This window comes from Ovis canadensis, chromosome 5 (genome assembly GCF_042477335.2).
Source record: "Ovis canadensis isolate MfBH-ARS-UI-01 breed Bighorn chromosome 5, ARS-UI_OviCan_v2, whole genome shotgun sequence".
NCBI classification, from domain to species: Eukaryota; Metazoa; Chordata; class Mammalia; order Artiodactyla; family Bovidae; genus Ovis; species Ovis canadensis.
In genome coordinates this window covers 115,480,366-115,500,448 of record NC_091249.1, presented here as the reverse complement: position 1 = coordinate 115,500,448, position 20,083 = coordinate 115,480,366, and the positions used below count along the sequence as shown (strand labels likewise).

General features: G+C 40.4%; 1 pseudogene; it reads left to right on the top strand.

The window, feature by feature from the left end:
• LOC138441642 (dematin pseudogene) overlaps positions 1-16,893 on the top strand; it is a 49,010-nt pseudogene extending 32,117 nt beyond the window's left edge.
• The last annotated feature ends 3,190 nt before the right edge of the window (positions 16,894-20,083 follow it).

Here is a 20,083-nt window from a genome sequence, read left to right as displayed (position 1 = left end):
TAGGACACAGACATTACGAGGTCAGTCTTACATAAACTCAAGCCCAGGTGCCACCGGGCAGCCAAAAGGAGCTCTTTTAGGAGTCGGAGACGTGCCACGATGCCTGGGAGGAAACTGTACTTCAAATCAGGATGTGGAATCATTAAACTATGTCTTTGCTATAGTCATGGATCTCCTCAGAAACACAGTTCCATTTCTCCTTACTGAGGCAGGGGAGATCACAGAGGCATCCAAAGGCCATATTGAGATGACAGAAAACCTGGGAAAATTCACTTATTGGTCACTCAATATCTTTTTTAGGAGACAGTAGGGCTTTGGATGGAACCACGGAAAAGACATAAACATGGAGGATGGTGGAGGATACAGGTCCAAAGAGGAGGCGAAGGAAGACAGCTCAGAAAATAGAAGGAAAATGAAGACGCCAGGAGAGGAGAGCATCTCAATGAGGAGAAAAATGAGAGAGTCAAGTCTACTATCAAATGCTACTCAGAAGTTAATCATACAAGAACCATAAACAACTCAACTTTACAAGTAGAAGTTTTGCAAAACTTTGGCAAAAGTCCTTTCATTGATTCCCAGGAGTGGAATTCTAATTACAACAAGCTACGTATAAGAGGCCAGAGTAAGAACCAAGGATATTCTTTTTCTACTTTTTGGTTGTTAGTGGACAGAATGATATGATGTAATGGCTGCAACAATATACAAGGCTGAGTTCTGGATTTATTAATTGTGTTAGGCTGGAGAGGTAGAAATTTGTTCAAAGGAGTCAGTATAGAAAGAAACGTTCAAGTTGGGAGATTCAGCCATGATACTTGATGAACCAAAGTACCTGAGCAAATGGGGATGGTGTGGGATTCATGGCAAAGGAGGAGGGTGTTTTTTCAGAAAAAAAATGACTGTTTCTTATGAGAAGAGTGGATAAAAGGCTACTCGGGTGTATGCAGAGATCTTGCAGGTGAAAGGCTGAGGAACTAGAAGACTCCTCCTAGTCTAATCTAGTCTGTTTTCTCTTATTATTTCCAAGGCACAGTCTACTTCTGGGAGTCAAAGAATACAAGTGGCTTAGGGAATCTGAGACGGAGAAGGCGATGGCACCCCACTCCAGTGCTCTTGCCTGGAAAATCCCATGGATGGAGGAGCCTGGTAGGCTGCAGTCCATGGGGTCACTAAGAGTCAGACACGACTGAGGGACTTCATTTTCCCTTTTCGCTTTCCTGCATTGGAGAAGGAAATGGCAACCCACTCCAGTGTTCTTGCCTGGAGAATCCCAGGGATGGTTGGCTGCCATCTATGGGGTCACACAGAGCCAGACATGACTGAAGCGACTTAGCAGCAGCAGCAGGGAATCTGAGAAGAATTGTGGGCACTTAGAATAATAATGCACAGGAGACTGCTGAAAAGCTTATAAGAATTCCAGGAAGATTTAAGCACCCAATCGAAGCTAGAAGCTGTAAATCTTCTCTCTGCAATGGGCTGAGATGGTAAAGAATCTGCCTGCAACATAGGAGACCCAGGTTCAAACCTGAGTCTGGGAGCAATCCCCAACCCTCCCATAGTAACGCGGTTTCCTTTACCAGTGCTCAGTCGCCTGGTCACAGAAAACGATGCTCCAAGGTGACAGCTGGGCCTCTAAGTGCAGCTCTATAGAAAGACATGGAGGAAAAGGACAAAGGGAAGGTTTCACGGTTTCAAGATTAAATGCAGAGGAGAATGACGTCAGGACGGAGAAACAGAAAATTAGAGAATTAAGGAACTAAGAGTTCTCTTAAATTTGACGAATGGATCTATTCAGTAAGTAGACTCATAGCTTACTATGGTATAAGACAGCAATGATTTTGTTTTGTACCTTCATCATCTTCCACCATGCCTGGCACTCAGTAAATGTTTGTCAAATTAAACTTGTCCTTTTTTTGCTGTCTTGCACACAGGGTCATCATTGCCATCTTTCTAAATTCCACATATATGTGTTAGTATACTGTATTGGTGTTTTTCTTTCTGGCTTACTTCACTCTGTTTGTAGAGCGGACGTTTGGACTCAGAGGGAGAGGGAGAGGGTGGGATGATTTGGGAGAATGGCATTGAAACAAGTATACTATCATGTAAGAATCGAATCACTAGTCTATGTCCGATGCAGGATACAGCATGCTTGGGGCTGGTGCACGGAGATGACCCAGAGGGATGCTGTGGGGAGGGAGGTGGGAGGGGGGTTCATGTTTGGGATCACATGTACACCCGTGGTGGATTCATGTCAATGTATGGCAAAACCAATACAGTATTGTAAAGTAAAATAAAGTAAAATTTAAAAAAAATAAAAAAAAAACTTATCCTGACACAAAAAGAATTTTTTATTAAATTGAGAAATAAACCATATAGTATCTATGTTGTAAAATGCTTTCTACATGGAGACAGAATATAAATGTCCTATATCCAAGTTCATATACTATTCAAAAGCAACAGCAAACTTATAAGCCTTCAATTTCAAGTTAAAACTCAGAGTAGGTGATTCAAATACCATGTTTTGGCACCAACCCATGGATCAAACCCAGGTCTCCTGCATTGCAGGCATATTCTTTACCAGCTGAGCCACAGGGAAGCCCAAGAAAACTGGAGTGGATAGCCTATCCCTTCTCCAGGGGATCCTCCCAACCCAGGAATCAAACTGAGGTCTCCTGCATTGCAGGCGGATTCTTTACCAGCTGAGCTATCAGGGAAGCCCTCTATGTTTTAGCCAGCGAGTTCTAATTCTAAAACTAGATGAGTCATCCTGCTCATGGGATATTTTAAGTAAGGACTGCATTGCATGGTGAAGAGACTCTCTATCAGAGCCTAAAACAAACACAGGGAAAATGCAGCAAATTATACAGAATTTTTATTGTTGGCTTTTTCCACAGAAAAGTAAATTAGTTACTGGAATTTGACTTCATTCTGCTGAAGAAATTGTTCCTAGGGATGCGTATATTAACAATTACGTGCAAGAATATCTACTATTCTCATTTTAGAGGGGAAAAGTCCTTAGATATCACTTAAGCCGAGCATTTCATCAAACAGCATAAAAAGCAAGTCCTGAAAAACACCTCCTCAGGTTATGTTTTCAACATCACATGGAGAGTAAGCAGCTGCAATGCTTGCCAGGATCAAACTCTTCCATGATAGTGAAAAACCACTGGAATGGTAAAGACTCTCCCTAGCTTATTTCTGTAAGCATGTGTATCAGGGAAATTAGTAAAACAGCCATGATTTCAACTAAAGGGATTTCTTTCCACCTACCCTTTACAAAAGTACTGTGGGATGCAAATCCTTCTCCTACATTCCTTTTGTGTGGCAAATGAGCAACAGAAAAATTAAAATAGGTCATAACACACACACGTGTGCATGTTCCATGCACATGTTATATTTGCATATAACATACAAATGACAGGAAGGCAAAAACAGAAGCGTGACGAAGACAAGAAGAAGCTATATGAAAACGCAGCACTCACAAACGCAAGTCTTTTGCTCTGGATAATTAGAAATAGGCATATTCACCTTTTTTTTCCCCAAAAAAATCCCTTTGACTCAAATGGTAATTAGCTATATTTTCCATTTTGGTTGAGACATACTGTATATCATGTGCAGTGTAGCCCTGGGCTCAAGAGGGAAATGGATAATCAGGAGAATATTTTTCAATGTCTCTTCTCTGTAAAGATTTACTGAGTTGTCTCTAATGTACACTGACAGCTTCTGCATTAAAATTTGAGGCAAGTAGACATCGATATTGTCACGCTAAAAAAAAAAAAAAGAAAAACCTTTCTCCTTTCATTTTCATTCTGTTAAAATAAATCAGGTCCATATCTTTTAATATTTTATTAGAATTGTTCATTTCTGAAGGTCAAGAGCAAAAGGACTTTTCAAAGTTTAAAAAAGATTCAAAAAAGGTGGCAGCTAATTGATAGACTCCAGACACCAGTAAAAAAGTCTGGACTAGCGGCTTAAAAGGCACAGTATTTCCTTGCCGAAGTTGCTCATGTCAGTTACCAATGCAACTTAACTTTAGTGTATCCTACATTAGAGTTATTTGTTTGCAAACCACAGAAATCTATTCTAGACAACTTAATAAAAAGAAATTTATTAGAAGGCTGTCAGGGTGTTAGTAAATAGATGCATTTATATTCTGCAAAAACCAGGATTAGAATCAAAGCAAGAACGCACTGGAACTGCTTTTCTGAAAAACTGAAAATACCGCTGAAATAACTGAGTCTGTTATTTATTCCATCCTGTTTCATTCCAGTGGAGATATAAAATTCTAAAAGAGAGGATCTTTCTGGATAAACTTAGGTTTCACATGTACCCCTTGATGGTAACTGTGTATTCAGATGCGGAAACCCCTTCAGCTTCAGTAAGTCAAAAACAAAAGCAAAAAAAAAACTAATTGATTCCACCTTCCAGACTACACACAATAGCAGAGAGATCACCTTTCAAAAAAAATATGTGAAGATATTGACAATAAATGGAAATTGATTCTGGGCAGTGAAAACATAAAACCTATCCCCCTCTAGTCAAACTTCTTAGTTGTTGATTATGAAAGGAAAAAAATGTATTTTATTACTACTATTGTCTGTTTGGTGCTAAGTCACGTCCGACTCCTTGTGACCCCATGAACTGCCACACGCCGCCTGCCCCTCTTTATCTCCCTTAGTTTGCTCAAACTCATGTCCACTGCGTCAGTGATGCCATCCTACCATCTCATCCTCTGTCACCCCTTTCCCTTTTGCCCTCAAACTTTCCCAATCATTCTAAGTGCTACACTTTGCAAATATGCCCATTATCATACATACAAGAAAATATATACATTATTAAAATTTCCCAATACCTAGACAGCAAAGGATACACTGAAAATCTGGGACAAGTACCCCCCTCAAGTGATGATGTTTATGAATATCTTTGTTTACCACCAGCAGTCTGAGTGCCTGTGGAACCAACAATCTCTTTATTTTTTTCTAGAATCACAAATCAAACTATATTTATACATCTGGTGAGTCACCATAGTGTCATGTGGAGATAGTCATTATGTCCTGGCCCAAGGAAGAGAAGATGGATCACCTTAGATATTATTTCATTCATGCTTCAGACTAGCATGAAAATCCTGAAAGTAAGTTCTGACTGCATGAACACCTGAGAGAAATTTGCATCAGATAGTTTTGATCTGACAGTCGTAAACATTAAGCCCTGGTAACATTTAGAAGTTTCACATATCTACATTCATGAAGCACTATCTGTTCTGAGCAAAAATAAACCACCAAAAAGAGAATCAGATAGCTTCAGTTTAATGTGATGACTAAGAATGCTTAACACCAAGCAAAACTCTAAATTCCATATCAGTGGTTCCAACAACTTATATATTTTCCAAATTAATAATTGTCTAAGTGCAAATAAATCTTTGTGATATGAGCATTATCTTTAATGTATATTTTACATTGTTTGATAAATACTTCTTATATAGTGAAGAATCAATGAACAAGTTGAAATAATTCCCCAAAACTTTAAATCATTTTATCTATGAATGGAGATGATATTTTGATACAACTTCCAAAGCATGTTACATACATATTTCTTAGAAAGTAACTGAGAAACACTTTGCCCAAACATTATTTCATTAGATACTCAGTGCTCTAATAATGTATATTGCATAGTTCAGACAAGTCAACACAGAAAACAAGACTGGGTCTGGACAATAATCAGCAGGCTCCTGAATATCAGAAATAAATGGCTAGAAACAAAGGTTATGAAAGCTAATACACTGTTTACTTTTGACATTTCATTTTTGAGGGGCCAGAAAAAAAACTGTCACCTTGAACATTAACTCTGAGTCTTTTTTTCCAATAGTCTCTAATTTCCGAACTTCTAATGGAAAATGTACTGCTGTAAATTTGCATCTCAAACACCTCACTGATAATCCTCTTTTTCCATCCTCAGTATCACCATAGGTCTTCATGGAGCATAAGCAAGCAGCTCAGTACTAGAATATATCAAATGGTTTTCCAAAGAAATATGGCAACATATTGTCACAGTCTGGCACTGCTGTGAGTACGAGAGGCTTGCAGAAAGTATTATCTTAAAATAGATGTATTTATATAAGAGCAAAAGCTTCCCTGATAGCTCAGTTGGTAAACAGTCTGCCTGCAATGCAGGAGATCCTGTTTCAGTTCCTGGGTTAGGAAGATCCGCTGGAGAAGGGATAGGCTACCCACTCCAGTATTCTTGGCCTTCCCTTGTGGCTCAGCTGGTAAAGAATCCACCTGCAATAGGGGAGACCTGGGTTCAGCCCCTGGGTTGGGAAGATCCCCTGGAGAAGGGAAAGGCTACCCACTCTGGTAGTCTGGCCTGGAGAAGCCTAGTAGGGACTGTATAGTACATGGGGTCGCAAACAGTCGGAAACGACTGAGTGACTTTCACTCACTCACGCAGAGCAAACCATATGTTTATTGTATTTTGTTGGCAAAATATATCCCTCCTCATACACACAAAGAATCAAACTTTTAGGATTAGAAGAAAGTAAGCGGAGAAACTAGACTGTTTCTTCCTAAAGACAAATAGGTAGGGGAATATCAATTTTTAATGAGCCTATTATTTATGAATCAAAAAATCATGACTGAGACATCAACTGCCTTATCGCCCAGACATGTGCATTATAAAGAAATTAAAGGTTTGTGGTTGTTTGGTTTGGTTTGGTTTTGGTTCTGATTTGGTTTGTTTTTTCAAAAGGCTAATTTAGAATGCCAACAACTTTTTAATACAGGTGGAGGTAATATGTGTGTTCATTATCCTACTCCCGGAATTTTTCTATATGTTAAAATTACTTATAGTATGAGTTACTTTATGCCTCTATGCATCTTGCATATATTGAACTTCTACATCTGCTCCACTCAATAATTCTAATCATCTTTAAGCTCAAACGTTACTTCCTCAGTGAGGGGACCTGTGCACACAAAGCTAGGCACACTCTCGTCTGCAACTTCACTGTTTATGGTACCTGGACAATGATATTTGTTGCATTCTTCTATGATTACTGGTTGTCAAGACCAAAACTTCCACTTTCAAGGATATCAACTGAAAATATGCATTAAAATCACAAGGAGAAAGTTTGTAATTTACTGATATCATTGCCATCCAGTCTTGGTGTGGAATAACAGTCTATATATTTTTGCAAAGTCCTCAAGCAAAGTGCTCATCAATAGCTAAGACTAACTGCACTAAACCATAAATTGCTCAACGCCAAAGAGCTTTTCCTGCATATTTGCCTACAACTTGTTGATTCAAACACATGGCAGACCCAGAGCAAAGTTTAGGAAAGCATATAATGTAGTCCTAAGTATCAGTGATGATGATGAAGATAGAATGTATGGCAAAAACCACCACAATACTGTAAAGTATTTAGCCTCCGATTAAACAAAAAAAGAAATATATAGAGAAATACAGGTTGAGCTGGGAGATCAATCGGGATTCAATCAACAACCCATGGAGGCCTGTATATCCCTGATCTTTATGGAAGACTTGGCTGAAAAGACAAGAATGATGAGAGGATCATCCATTCTAGCAGAACAGACTGCTTCCTGTATTCAGGCATACAACTGTATTAAAGAAGAGGAAACACTTCCTGCAGAGGGGCTCACAAGCTTCTGGTTGTCATTCCTCTAAGATCAAAAGCTTCTAACACACCAATGTGACTATAAACTTTCTATTGAAAAAGAACTCAGCTGCCTTTAAATGTTTTCAGGTGATTGTGAGAATATTTTCATGAAATTTTAAAAGGTGAACTACCTTTATTACAGGTCATTTTATCATTATTAGAGTCTCATATCTCTTTCCTCTGTAAAACCATATAATTTTTCCTGTGTCCTTTAAAGCAGTTCCTTTAACCTAAGCATTCTGAATACTATAAAAAAAACGGTTTACTCCACGCAGTTTAGATAATTATATCAGGCATGAGGTTTAGCGAGTAATGAGTCACTCTCTGAATTAAAATTTAAGAAAAAACATCCCTGCATCAAGGAGAGCCCATTCATGATGAATGAAGCATGAGCAAGTGCTTCCTGAGGACATTCTTGCTTCCTTTCATCTACCATTGTTCACACGTAAAACTATTCCTTCCTGCCTAACGTCCCTTTCCTTTTATGAATAAGAAATTGGAGGATTTCACGTGTTAACAGAAACTCAAATTTTGGAGTCTAATTCAACATACTAAATAACATATTAATAACATACTAATAACATATTAAACAGGGAGCAAAAGGTTAGCGTTATAAAGTCATGGACATTGCTGTAATCACCTGTGTATCCCCAAATTCTGGAACAAGACTGGTCTAGAAAACCATCACATGACAAATATTTGTTAGGTAAACCAGTGAATTAATATTAGATCTACTCTTCTTTAGAATAAACACCGAGGAAACCAGAATTGAAAGAGACACGTGTACTCCAATGTTCATCGCAGCACTGTTTATAATAGCCAGGACATGAAAACAACCTAGATGTCCATCAGCAGATGAATGGATAAGAAAGCTGTGGTGCATATATACAATGGAGTATTACTCAGCCATTAAAAAGAATACATTTGAATCAGTTCTAATGAGGTGGATGAAACTGGACCCGATTATACAGAGTAAAGTAAGCCAGAAGGAAAAACACCAATACAGTATACTAACACATATATATGGAATTTAGAAAGATGGTAATGATAACCCTCTATGAGAGACAGCAAAAGAGACACAGATGTATAGAACAGACTTTTGGACTCTGAGGGTGAGGGAGAAGGAGAGATGATTTGGGAGAAAGGCATTGAAACATGTATACTATCAGGTAAGAAACGAATCACCAGTCTATGTTCGATACAGGATACAGGATGCTTGGGGCTGGTGCACTGGGATGACTCAGAGAGATGATATGGGGAGGGAGGTGGGAGGGGGGTTCAGGATTGGGAACTCATGTACACCTGTGGCAGATTCATGTCAATGTATGGCAAAACCAATACAGTATTGTAAAGCAAAATAAAGTAAAAATAAAAATTAAAAAAAAATAAAGTAGGCTCTTTCATAAAAAATAAAGAATAGGAATAGAAGATAAAAATAAAATAAAATTACAAAAAAAAAGAATAAACAGAGTTAGGCAAAGCAAAGTGATGCTCAAAATTCTCCAAGCCAGCCTTCAACAATATGTGAACCAAAAATTTCCAGATGTTCAAGTTGGATTTAGGAAAGGCAGAGGAACCAGAGATCAAATTGCCAACGTCCACTGGATCATAGAAAAAGCAAGAAAATTCCAGGAAAACATCTACTTCTGCTTCATTGACGATGCTAAAGCCTTTGACTGTGTGGATCACAAGAAACTGTGGAAAATTCTTCAAGAGATGGGAATACCAGACCACCTCACCTGCCTCCTGAGAAATCTGTATGCAGGTCAGGAAGCAACAGTTAGAACCAGCCATGGAACACAGGCCTGGTTCCAAACTGGGAAAGGAGTGCGTCAAGGCTGGATATTGTCACCCTGGTGACTTAATTTATATGCAGAGCGCATCATGAGAAATGCCAGGCTGGATGAAGCACAGGTGGAAGCCAAGATTGCCAGGAGAAATATCAATAACCTCAGATATGCAGATGACAGCACTCTTATTGAAGAAAGTGAAGAGGAACTAAAGAGCCTCTTGAGAGAAGTGAAAGAGGAGAGCGAAAAAGTTGGCTTAAATCTCAACATTCAGAAAACGAAGATCATGGCATCTGGTCTCATCACTTCATGGCAAATAGATGGGGAAACAGTGGAAACAGTGACAGACTATTTTCTTGGGCTCCAAAATCACTGCAGATGGTGACTGCAACCACGAAATTAAAAGATTGCTCCTTGGAAAAAAAGTTATGACCAACCTAGACAGCATATTAAAAAGCAGACATATTCCTTTGCCAGCAAAGTTCCATCTAGTCAAAGCTATGGTTTTTGAAGTAGTTATGTGTGGATGTGAGACCTGGACCATAAAGAAGGCTGAGCACAGATGAATAGATGCTTTTGTCCTGTGGTTTTGGAAAAGACTCTCGAGAGTCCCTTGGACTGCAAGGAGATCAAACCAGTCCATCCTAAAGGAGATCAATCCTGACTATTCATTGGAAGGACTGTTGTTGAAGCTGAAACTCCAATAGTTTGAGCACCTGATGGGAAGAACTGACTCATTGGAAAAGACCCTGATGCTGGGAAAGATAGAAGACGGTAGGAGGAGGGGACGACAAAGGATGAGATGGTTGGATGGCATCACCGATTCAATGGACATGAGTTTGAACAAGCTCCGGGAGACGGTGAAGGATACAATAAAAATCAATGTATGTTAGTCTTCCTGTTATAAAACATATTATTTTTTCACTCAAAAACCTAGACTTCAGATAATCCAGAGTAGAGTACTCTATCAGCTCAAAAGTTTCAGTCAACCACAGTGCCAAGACAATCAGTTGACATTCTTCATATCCCTCTAAATCCTGAGCTACAGTGCCCTTAAAAATATTCCAGAGTGTAAGAGGGTGCAGAGGGATGTGAAGTCTTTGTCCAGTAAACCATGCATAATTTTGAAAATAATTAAAATCACAAGACCACCCAGATATGGAAATAGTACATTTTAGTATGTAGAAGAAAATGCATTCTTTTTCCACAACTGATATGTTTATAAAACAAGGCATTTGGTTTCCTACCACCAAAGACCCAGAAACTTGAAAATTTTATCTCCCTACTTAATCATTGTTTAGAAAAAAAAAATCACGTCTGATATCATAGAATCTCTAATCTGGTACACTTTTAAAAACTCTGTTGGGTACAAGATTATTAACAAAGAAATATACCTGGACTAGCATGTTGCGCAGAGATTTCCATGCCATTAACATTGCTATTAATAGCCAGGAAATTCAGAACCTCTTACTTATTCTCTCACTGTTTGCCCCTGATGTCAACTCATTCAGAATGATTTGTTTAAAACAGGTAATTGAGTAGGCACCTCAAGAAGTAATGAGGAATGTATAAAGCTGGCCTGCCCAATTTCAAATGAAATACAAGAGAGAAATGCATATTAATGTAAAATGACTATAAATCAAAAGCTATTTCATTTTCTAAGGTAGTGTAAAAGCCAAACCTGTTTGAAACCGTAACTCAGCTGTCACAATCTCTTAGATAGAACACTGACCTTCCTTAGAAGTTTCTGTCACATAGAAGTGAATGGATCAGGAGGAGCAACATTAAATCACATGGCATTACTGAGCGCCAGGTACTTGAAAGTAATTTAGCTCACTCGAGCAAGTCCTTAAGCATAAGTCTCACTTTCCTAGGTACAGATTCCTTGTACCATACACGTACATACATTGGCATAAAACGCATTCACTGAGTAGACCCTACAAAGAGAATTCATTGTGTATTCCATGCCTGTGCTTACAGATTTTTTTCAATCAATATTGAACTTGATGCTCCAATGTTTTCAAGAAACAGTTGAAAGATTTTGCATTGTAATTCCTAAAGCCACATTGTCTGATTAACTTTAGAATGTATATTTTCTCTTAGTATTTTACATTTATTATTAATAAACAGCAGTAGCTAACATGATTGCTTGGCTGCATACCTCTCTGAAATGAATTATTCTATTAAAATTGTGACTTTCAATGTTAAGCCTGAGGTAGGAAATGGGTTTGAATCTAAAATCAGGTTATTCAAAGTAGGGACTGGTGCTAGGGACAAAATTTTAAAAATATATTTTACAAATAGGGATTAAAGAACAATCTGCCTTTGGAACTTATGGGACTTTTAAAATGGAAGGTAATAAATGATGTTTATTAGGCTTCATTTGCAATTTGTCACTGAATTTTCAATGAAAAGCTGGTATTGTTTCTATGCACAATAATTACTTCATCATTACCTATCCCCAAAGGTATGAGAAGATTAAATTGTTTCTTTAAAAGCTTTTTATAACTATGTCGGAATTTCTTATGATAAGGAGGGTAAGATGTGGAGTATAGAGAGCAACTATTAAGAACTGAATTAGAAATGGGTGGATCCATGTTCCATCCCCAGAACTTCCTCTTAATGAAAACCTGCTGAACTCTAAAGAGCTTTTAAGAGAAGAGGAGAAAACCACTCATTTTGCAGTTGCACAATAATTGATTCTGTAAAGGCAAGATTATTCTAATCACAAGGAGAATGCATTTTAAGAATTATTTCTGTTGTCTAATGCTAACACAGAGAGTATAATATCCTTGGTTTTATTTAAAACTCAACTGACAATTTTCTGGGTGATGTACACTGTACCTCAATTTTTTACTTATAAGATGTTCAAGTTAGGTACTTAAACACTAAAAATGAATACCTGGCATATAGCAAATGCTGAGTTTCTACCAAAAAATCATATATTAAAGCACAATTTTAAATTACTTGTATAACTACTAAATGAATGATCAACATAATTTCTTTATGTATACAGGGCACTATGATACACGATGAATAGTTTTTCTTTTTAAGAATGCATAGTTCCTGGCTTCACAAATGCCACAATATACAAAAAAGTGAAAGTGAAAGTTGCTCAGTCCTGTCTGACTCTTTGCAACCCCATGGACTATACAGTCCATGGAACTCTCCAGGCCAGAATACTGGAGTGGGTAGCCTTTCCCTTCTCCAGGGGATCTTCCTGTCACAACATATATGGTAAAGCCAAAACCAAGCTTTTAATGGATTCACTCATGTTTACAGTGGAGAAGGCAATGGCACCCCACTCCAGTACTCTTGCCTGGAAAATCCCATGGAGGGAGGAGCCTGGTGGGCTGCAGTCCATGGGGTCATTAGGAGTCGGCACGACTGGGCGACTTCACTTTCACTTTTCACTTTCATGCATTGGAGAAGGACATGGCAACCCACTCCAGTGTTCTTGCCTGGAGAATCCCAGGGATGGGGGAGCCTGGTGGGCTGCCGTCTATGGGGTCGCACAGAGTCAGACACGACTGAAGCAACTTAGCAGCAGCAGCAGCAGCATGTTCCAGAGTCATTTACAGATGGACGACAAACCATTTTCTAACAGCCTCATGGCCACCCCTCACTCTGGACGAGCAGAAACAAGAGGCCAGGTGACTTTTAAGGAAGCTCAGCCTAAGCTGACCTAGTTTCTTGAGAATGATGGCATTGAAACAAGTATAATATCATATAAGAAACGAATCGCCAATCTAGGTTCGATGCAGGGTGCAGGATGTTTGGGGCTGGTGCACTGGGATGACCCGGAGGGATGGTGTTGGGAGGGAGGTGGGAGGGGGGTTCAGGATTGGGAGCACGTGTACACCCGTGGTGGATTCATGTTGATGTGTGGCAAAAACCAATACAATATTGTAAAAAAAAAAATAATAATGATAATAATTTTAAAAAATAAAAAAAATGCTAGGCAAATAGTTGCCTTTTCACATTCCTCACCCTTAAGCACTTTTAAGAGCTTACAGAGAAACAGGTTTGAACTAACTCCAAGTTATAAGAAAGCGATTACTCTGTTGTATGAAACCTGGAAATACGTCTTCTGGTACCAAAATCATCAATTTGATACCCGCCTCCCCCAGTCCTCCTAAGACCCCTGTGGTGCACCTTGTTGCCTGGAACAAAAATATTATAATATGCTAGTGATTCCTGCCCCCAACAGTTCCTCAGCAACACGCCCTGCTTTTGTGAGCATCATCACTTCTCCCATATCTTGGAGCTCCTCTCATACTCATTCTGCTGCTGCTGCTAAGTCGCTTCAGTCGTGTCTGACTCTGTGCGACCCCATAGATGGCAGCCCGCCAGGCTTCCCCGTCCCTGGGATTCTCCAGGCAAGAACACTGGAGTGGGTTGCCATTTCCTTCTCCAATGCATGAAAGTGAAAAGTGAAAGTGAAGTCGCTCAGTCGTGCCCAACTCTTAGCGACCCAGGCTCCTCCATCCATGGGATTTTCCAGACAAGAGTACTGGAGTGGGGTGCCATTGCCCTATCCGCATATTTACTCTAAAGAAGGGGAAAAAAAAGCCATTCCCAAAACAACCATTACAGAGAACTGCCACCAAACTCTACCTTACAGGACTCATTCACAAAATCTGGCACTGTCTCTGACTAGTGGGCAAAAGTTTGAATTCCCTATTATTACAAATGATGGCAAACTAGAGGCCAGCTACACAGCAAAAGTGGCTCAGATGGTAAAGAAGCCGCCTGCAGTACAGGAGACCCGGGTTTGATCCCTGGGTTGGGAAGATCTCCTGGAGTAGGAAACGGCAACCCAACCCAGTATTCTTGCCTGGAGAATCCCATGGGCAGAGGAGTCTGGTGGACTATAGTTCATAGGGTCACAAAGAGTTGGACAGGACTGAAGCAACTTATATGCATGCTCACAGCAAAAGAGGAAAGAAAAAATATTTGCCTGGATATCATAAATTTGTTCTGACAAAAATCATTTAGGTATAGGTCATTTAAAGAATGTTAGGTTCAGTTCAGTTGCTCAGTTGTGTCTGACTCTTTGCAAACCCATGGACAGCAGCACGCCAGGCCTCCCTGTCCATTATCAATTCCCGGAGCTTGCTCAAACTCAAGTCCATCAAGTCGGTGATGCCATCCAACCATCTCATCCTCTGTCGTCCTCTTCTCCTCTTGCCTTTAATCTTTCCCAGCATCAAGCTCTTTTCTATGAGTCTGTTCTTCGCATCAAGTGGCCAGAGTAACATAAAGAGGAATAATTAGAAAGAAAGAAAATGGGAAGTGTTAAGAAAACTACTTAGGTGAGTATAACTTTTTTCAAGAGTATTTTCATAAGATTGCAAAGAATGGAAGATAAATATCCTTTGCCTCTGGGAACTACCTGATTATCAATCACCAACTTTTATAAGGTTCCAGAGGTACCAAGTAACCTAAGCCATGAGAAAGAAGATGATTTGTAAGTTATAAATTAAAAGAATTGTTACATCTCAATGAAGGGACTGCATTCCTGCTGAGGAAGTGATTAAAGGAGTGAAGTATAGGGAAGGTGACTGCAAAGACAAGTCGCTCATGTCCTCATTGATGAATAAAAGAAATTCACATCAGGAGCAACTGTAGCTGCAAAGAAGAATATCTATTGGTAGGTATTTTCTTTAATCAAGATCTTAATTACAGGATGAACATTGCATTCACTCTCATAACTTTAAAGGCTAGCTATATTCTGCAGACTTCCCAAAGTTTATTTCTGAACCAGACTTCAATTGAACTTCATATCTATATCGCTAAAGTCTACTACACATCCCAAAGTCAACTCACACTCAGCAGGTCCAAATACAGACCTTATTTATTTTACTACTGGCCAATTGTTACTCATTTAGACAGTCAGTTACTTACCCAATATTTACTCAGTGGCTACTATGTGCTTTGCATTGTTCTAGAAGTTGGCAATATGATAGAGAAAAAAAAAATTCACAAATGTCTTACACAAGGAGTTTATATTCTATTGCATATTCACAAAGTAGGAGAAAATGAAATATACCTGATAATGATAAATTCTAAAAAAAATCAGAGCAGGAAACAGGGAGGAGTTTTAGGCAGCAGGGTCATCCTGAAGAATTCGATCCTCTTTCTGTTTGTGGTCTCAGAATGTCACCAACACACACTCAACCGTCAATCCAAAGACAAAGACCACTGTTCAATGTTGCAATTATTCTATACCCATAATAACTCTCCAATTCATTCAATTGTTTCCTTCCCACTGCTATGACATTAGGTCAACCTGACATTATCTTTTGCCAGAATAATTACAACAAGCCTCTAAAAGGTCTCCCTAGCCCCAGTCTTGCACAGCTTGAATCTATTTTTCATTCTGTAGCAAGAGAAAGCTTACTAACGCACAATTGTTAGGGTGCTCAGGTCCGTCTGCATAACGTCCAAACAAGCTATTTTCTCCTCTCTCCTCTTCTCCATCACATCTCTCTCTATTTCACATTGTACTTTCAGGCCATACACTGAGCTACTGACAATCCCCTGACTTGGTCATACATTTTATTGCTTCTACATGGGCCATTTCCTTTTTCTGAAGTACTTCTCATTCTCCCCCTTACTCCGTCTTCTCTTCCCCCCGCCCCTCTTTTATTTTCAACTGGGTAAACTCTACTAACTTTTCAATTTAGACACCACCTTTTGCAGGGATGCCTGAGACTCCCTGAAACTGGCTCCTGTGGCTTCCCAGCACATATTGTGTGTATGCATCTGAGTAATCTTACATTATATTGAAAACACAATCACTTAGATGAGAGAGTGAAACTCTGTGATATTAACTTGAATTCTCTTCTCCCTCTCTTTAATTCAGATAGGTAGTTGGTGATGTAAATGGTGCTTCAGGTAGAGATGCATCAGAGTGTGTGTGTGTTAAGTCGCTCAGTTGTGTCTGACTCTTTGTGACCCCAAGCACCATAGCCCATCAGGCTCCTCTGTCCATGGGACTCTCCAGGCAAGAATACTGGAGTGGGTTGCCATTTGCATCAGAGTAGACAGGAAAAATAGCCCATGAATCTTCTGATTTCCAAAGGATGGAGAGGATTTCTAGGTGGAGGCAAAGGTTTATACCATGAAGGAAAACAGATTTCCCTGCTAACAGAAAGAAAATATTCCATCATGGGGGCAGGCAGGGTTTAGAGAACAGAGACCTATGGGGCCAAGAGTAGAGAGGATTTGGGGTCAGCTCCCAGAACAGAGTGCAGGAGGCTGAATAACTGTGTGGTATGTGTCTGCAGTTTTCAGAGAGCCTTACCCCAAAAGGAGCGCAAGAGGCAGAGTGCCACCGGACCTGAAATCCCCACTGGGGCAGATTGGCCGGTGACTCAGGGATGCTCCGGAGCACTGGGGACTCAGGACCTCATGCCTTGGCAATGCACATGAGTCCAGACAGTCACAGGGTGACCGAGGTGGAGAGATTCTCAAAAGGACCGAGGGCCAGTGTGAAGACATGTCTGACTGTCTCCTCAACACCTATTGACTCTTCCACCTTACTGACAAGAACCCATGTTCTTCAGGCTGTCCATGTGCCCAAGAGAAAAAAATAAAACTATGATTTCCAGCTTTCTTCACAGCTCAGAGAGCTCAACAAGATGTAAGTCTAAGTCTTTGGAGGGGCTTCCTGGAAAGTTCTTGAAATGCACCAACCCAACGGGCATGGAGACTTTGCCCTTTGCCTTCCCTCAATTTTTTGCCTACAAATTAAGTGGTGACACTGAAGACTGTCTGTCACTGCACCCACTCCCAACAAACAACACATGGCATCAGTTCAGTTCAATTCAGTCGCTCAGTCGTGTCCGACTCTTTGCGACCCCATGAATTGCAGCACGCCAGGCCTCCCTGTCCATCACCAACTCCCAGAGTTCACTCAGATTCATGTCCATCGAGTCTGTGATGCCATCCAGCCATCTCATCCTCTGTTGTCCCCTTCTCCTCCTGCCCCCAATCCCTCCCAGCGTAGTTGTCATTTAATGACTATTATTCAAAGAGTTAATAAATAATGGGGGAACACTGCTCTCTGTAAATATAAGAGGTAATGATACAACAGAAGACTATTGAGGTCACATATTCCTCCGGAGTAAGGACATACATATTATCCATATTGGACATATTAGGTACACAGAGCCTGATGTCATTTTTTAAGATAATTACCTCTTAAAAAATACCAAATGTCATTTAAGAAAACTATTCAGAATCACCTTTTATTCTAATAGTACGAGGACTTTCCCTTAGCTTTCAGTGTATAACCCCCAAAAACTGTCCGCCCATGCTGATTTTCCCATGAAAAGTCAGGTGCAAGCCAGGAAAGACTAGTTTATGCAAGCGTGGTTCTACAGCCTTCAAGCCCCAGGGATTTACCAGTAATAACATCTTCCTCGAGCTCTTGCTACATCCACTGCCAGTCCAGGTGGCTCTCCAGAGTGGCTTTCCTCCCAGAGTTGGCTTAGTGCTCCAGCTGCTTTCATCTCTGACACCGTCATGTCAACACATGCTTCCGCAGTCACAGCAGCAGGAGAGCAGTGTTCTCAAGAATCTCTCATCAGATATCAAATGTTGGGACGGTCAGTGACGCATGTCACTGCCACCTACAACACACTGCCCGGACTAGTAACACAGGCTGGCTCTATCGCAGGGCCACGAGGAGGTGTACGCCTCCCAGGCTTCCAAAAGGAAAAAAAAGAAATGGGCACGATGATCCTTTACAGTGTCATGCTCAGGCACTTTTTAGAAGAAACATTCTCATATCCCTAAAGACAAAGGGTCTGAACCTGTTACTTTCAGGATCTCTGTATACTCTTATAAACTATAGAGTGCTGTGAGTGTGCACGCGTGTGTCCTGGGCTCAGTCTGTCTGACTCTTTGCGTCCCCCTGGGCTAAGCCTGCCAGGCTCCTCTGCCCAGGGGAATTTTCAGGCAAGAATACCAGAATACAGTGCCGTGCCATGCTCCAGGGGATCTGCCCAACTCAGGGATCAAACCCACATCTCTTGCGTCTCCTGCATTGGCAGACGGATTCTTTACCACTAAGTCACCTGGGAAACCTAATAAAGGCCCTTCAGGGCTATTTTTTCCCCTAAGAGCTCTTTTTGATGTTGGTTTTATCTATTAACATTTGAAATTAAAGCTGAGAATTTTAAAATATATCAATTCATTTTAAGAGAAAAGTAACACATCCATCATATTTTAACATAATTTTTAGTGAAAACTATATTTCCAAATGAAACAAAAAAATCTTTGAGAAGTGGTATTTTTTAATTACTATTTTTGGAAATCTTTATTAAACAGAAGAGAGCTACTTACTTTCACGTATCTGCTTCTGCATTCAATTTGTTATGATGTCACATGTAGCCTCTGGAAATGCTTTAAAATGTACCCATGCCTTTAGCAGTAAAGGCAAATAGTATCTTTGCATTATTCCAAAAAACGTCTGACATCACTGAACCCCTAAAAGGACACTTGTAGAAGCACTGCTTTGAGATGGCTAATGGGATTGCTCAATGGCACAGCCAACTGCACAGAGGTAAAATGCTCAGTGCTTATAATGTCTCCTGTTTTTCTTTACTTTTGCTCTGAAAGGTTTTGTACAGTCAACTCACTGTGCTTTGATTGAGAAGAAGTCAGTGCCTCAATCAGGGGATAAACTTGCCTGATGGTTTTTCCAGAAACAATCCATGAAGAATATCCCCATTATCTTAAATAATAGTATTGTTTTCTTCTGGGGTGCATGCCTCTTCAGCTTGCTGAGTGAATCCATCTGCCATTTTCTGATCAGTAGCTGAATAGGCACATTTGATTTCACATCCCTTTACATCCACTCTCTCTGTCAGGCCCCTAAATCTCAGTCTCGGGGATCTTATCCTTAACACACTCTTTCTTTCTACCTGTGGGGTTTCTTATCTGACCCTGCTTTGTGGATGGCCCTTTGGTTTAAATCCCTTTATCAATGTAACTCATGGCTTCTCTAAAATATTAACAATATGAAAGCAAGCAAGCCCCTTCCTTTCTCTGTCCTCATCAAATATTTCCCAGGAGTCTCACAATCTCTGCCTTGTGTGAAGCTGTAGAAAAGGGGAAAACCCTGAACCTTGTGCCTGACCAGGCATGGCACGGAACTCGTAGGGATCTTGCAACCCCTGGGGAAAGAAAGGAACTTACCAAGGAGGAGAAACTCGCACTTGCCTGCACAGACCTTCTGCAAGCAGGCACGGTAGTCCTGGGCTGGAGGACCCAGCCAGTGATTCTGCAGAAGCTACCCAGGCTACTGGCCAGTGCTGGCAGAGGGGCTGTGTGTGTCAAGACAGCTAATTCAGCAACGATGGTGGACACCACGTGAGCTCACCCCAGGGGCTGACTCTTACCCAACCTCTGCCTGAGAGACCCGACAACCTCTGGAAGGACCTGTGTGATCCAGGCCTCTGCCTCTGCAGCCTCACAGAGAGACACCCAGACCCGCTGGGCTGCCCGACAGGACAGCCTGAGTTCAGATCACGGCCCCCTCACTGATGGACTCTGAAGAGACAGGCTTTTTCCTGACTCTAAGATCAATTAATCATTCCTTTAGAGTTTACTCTCC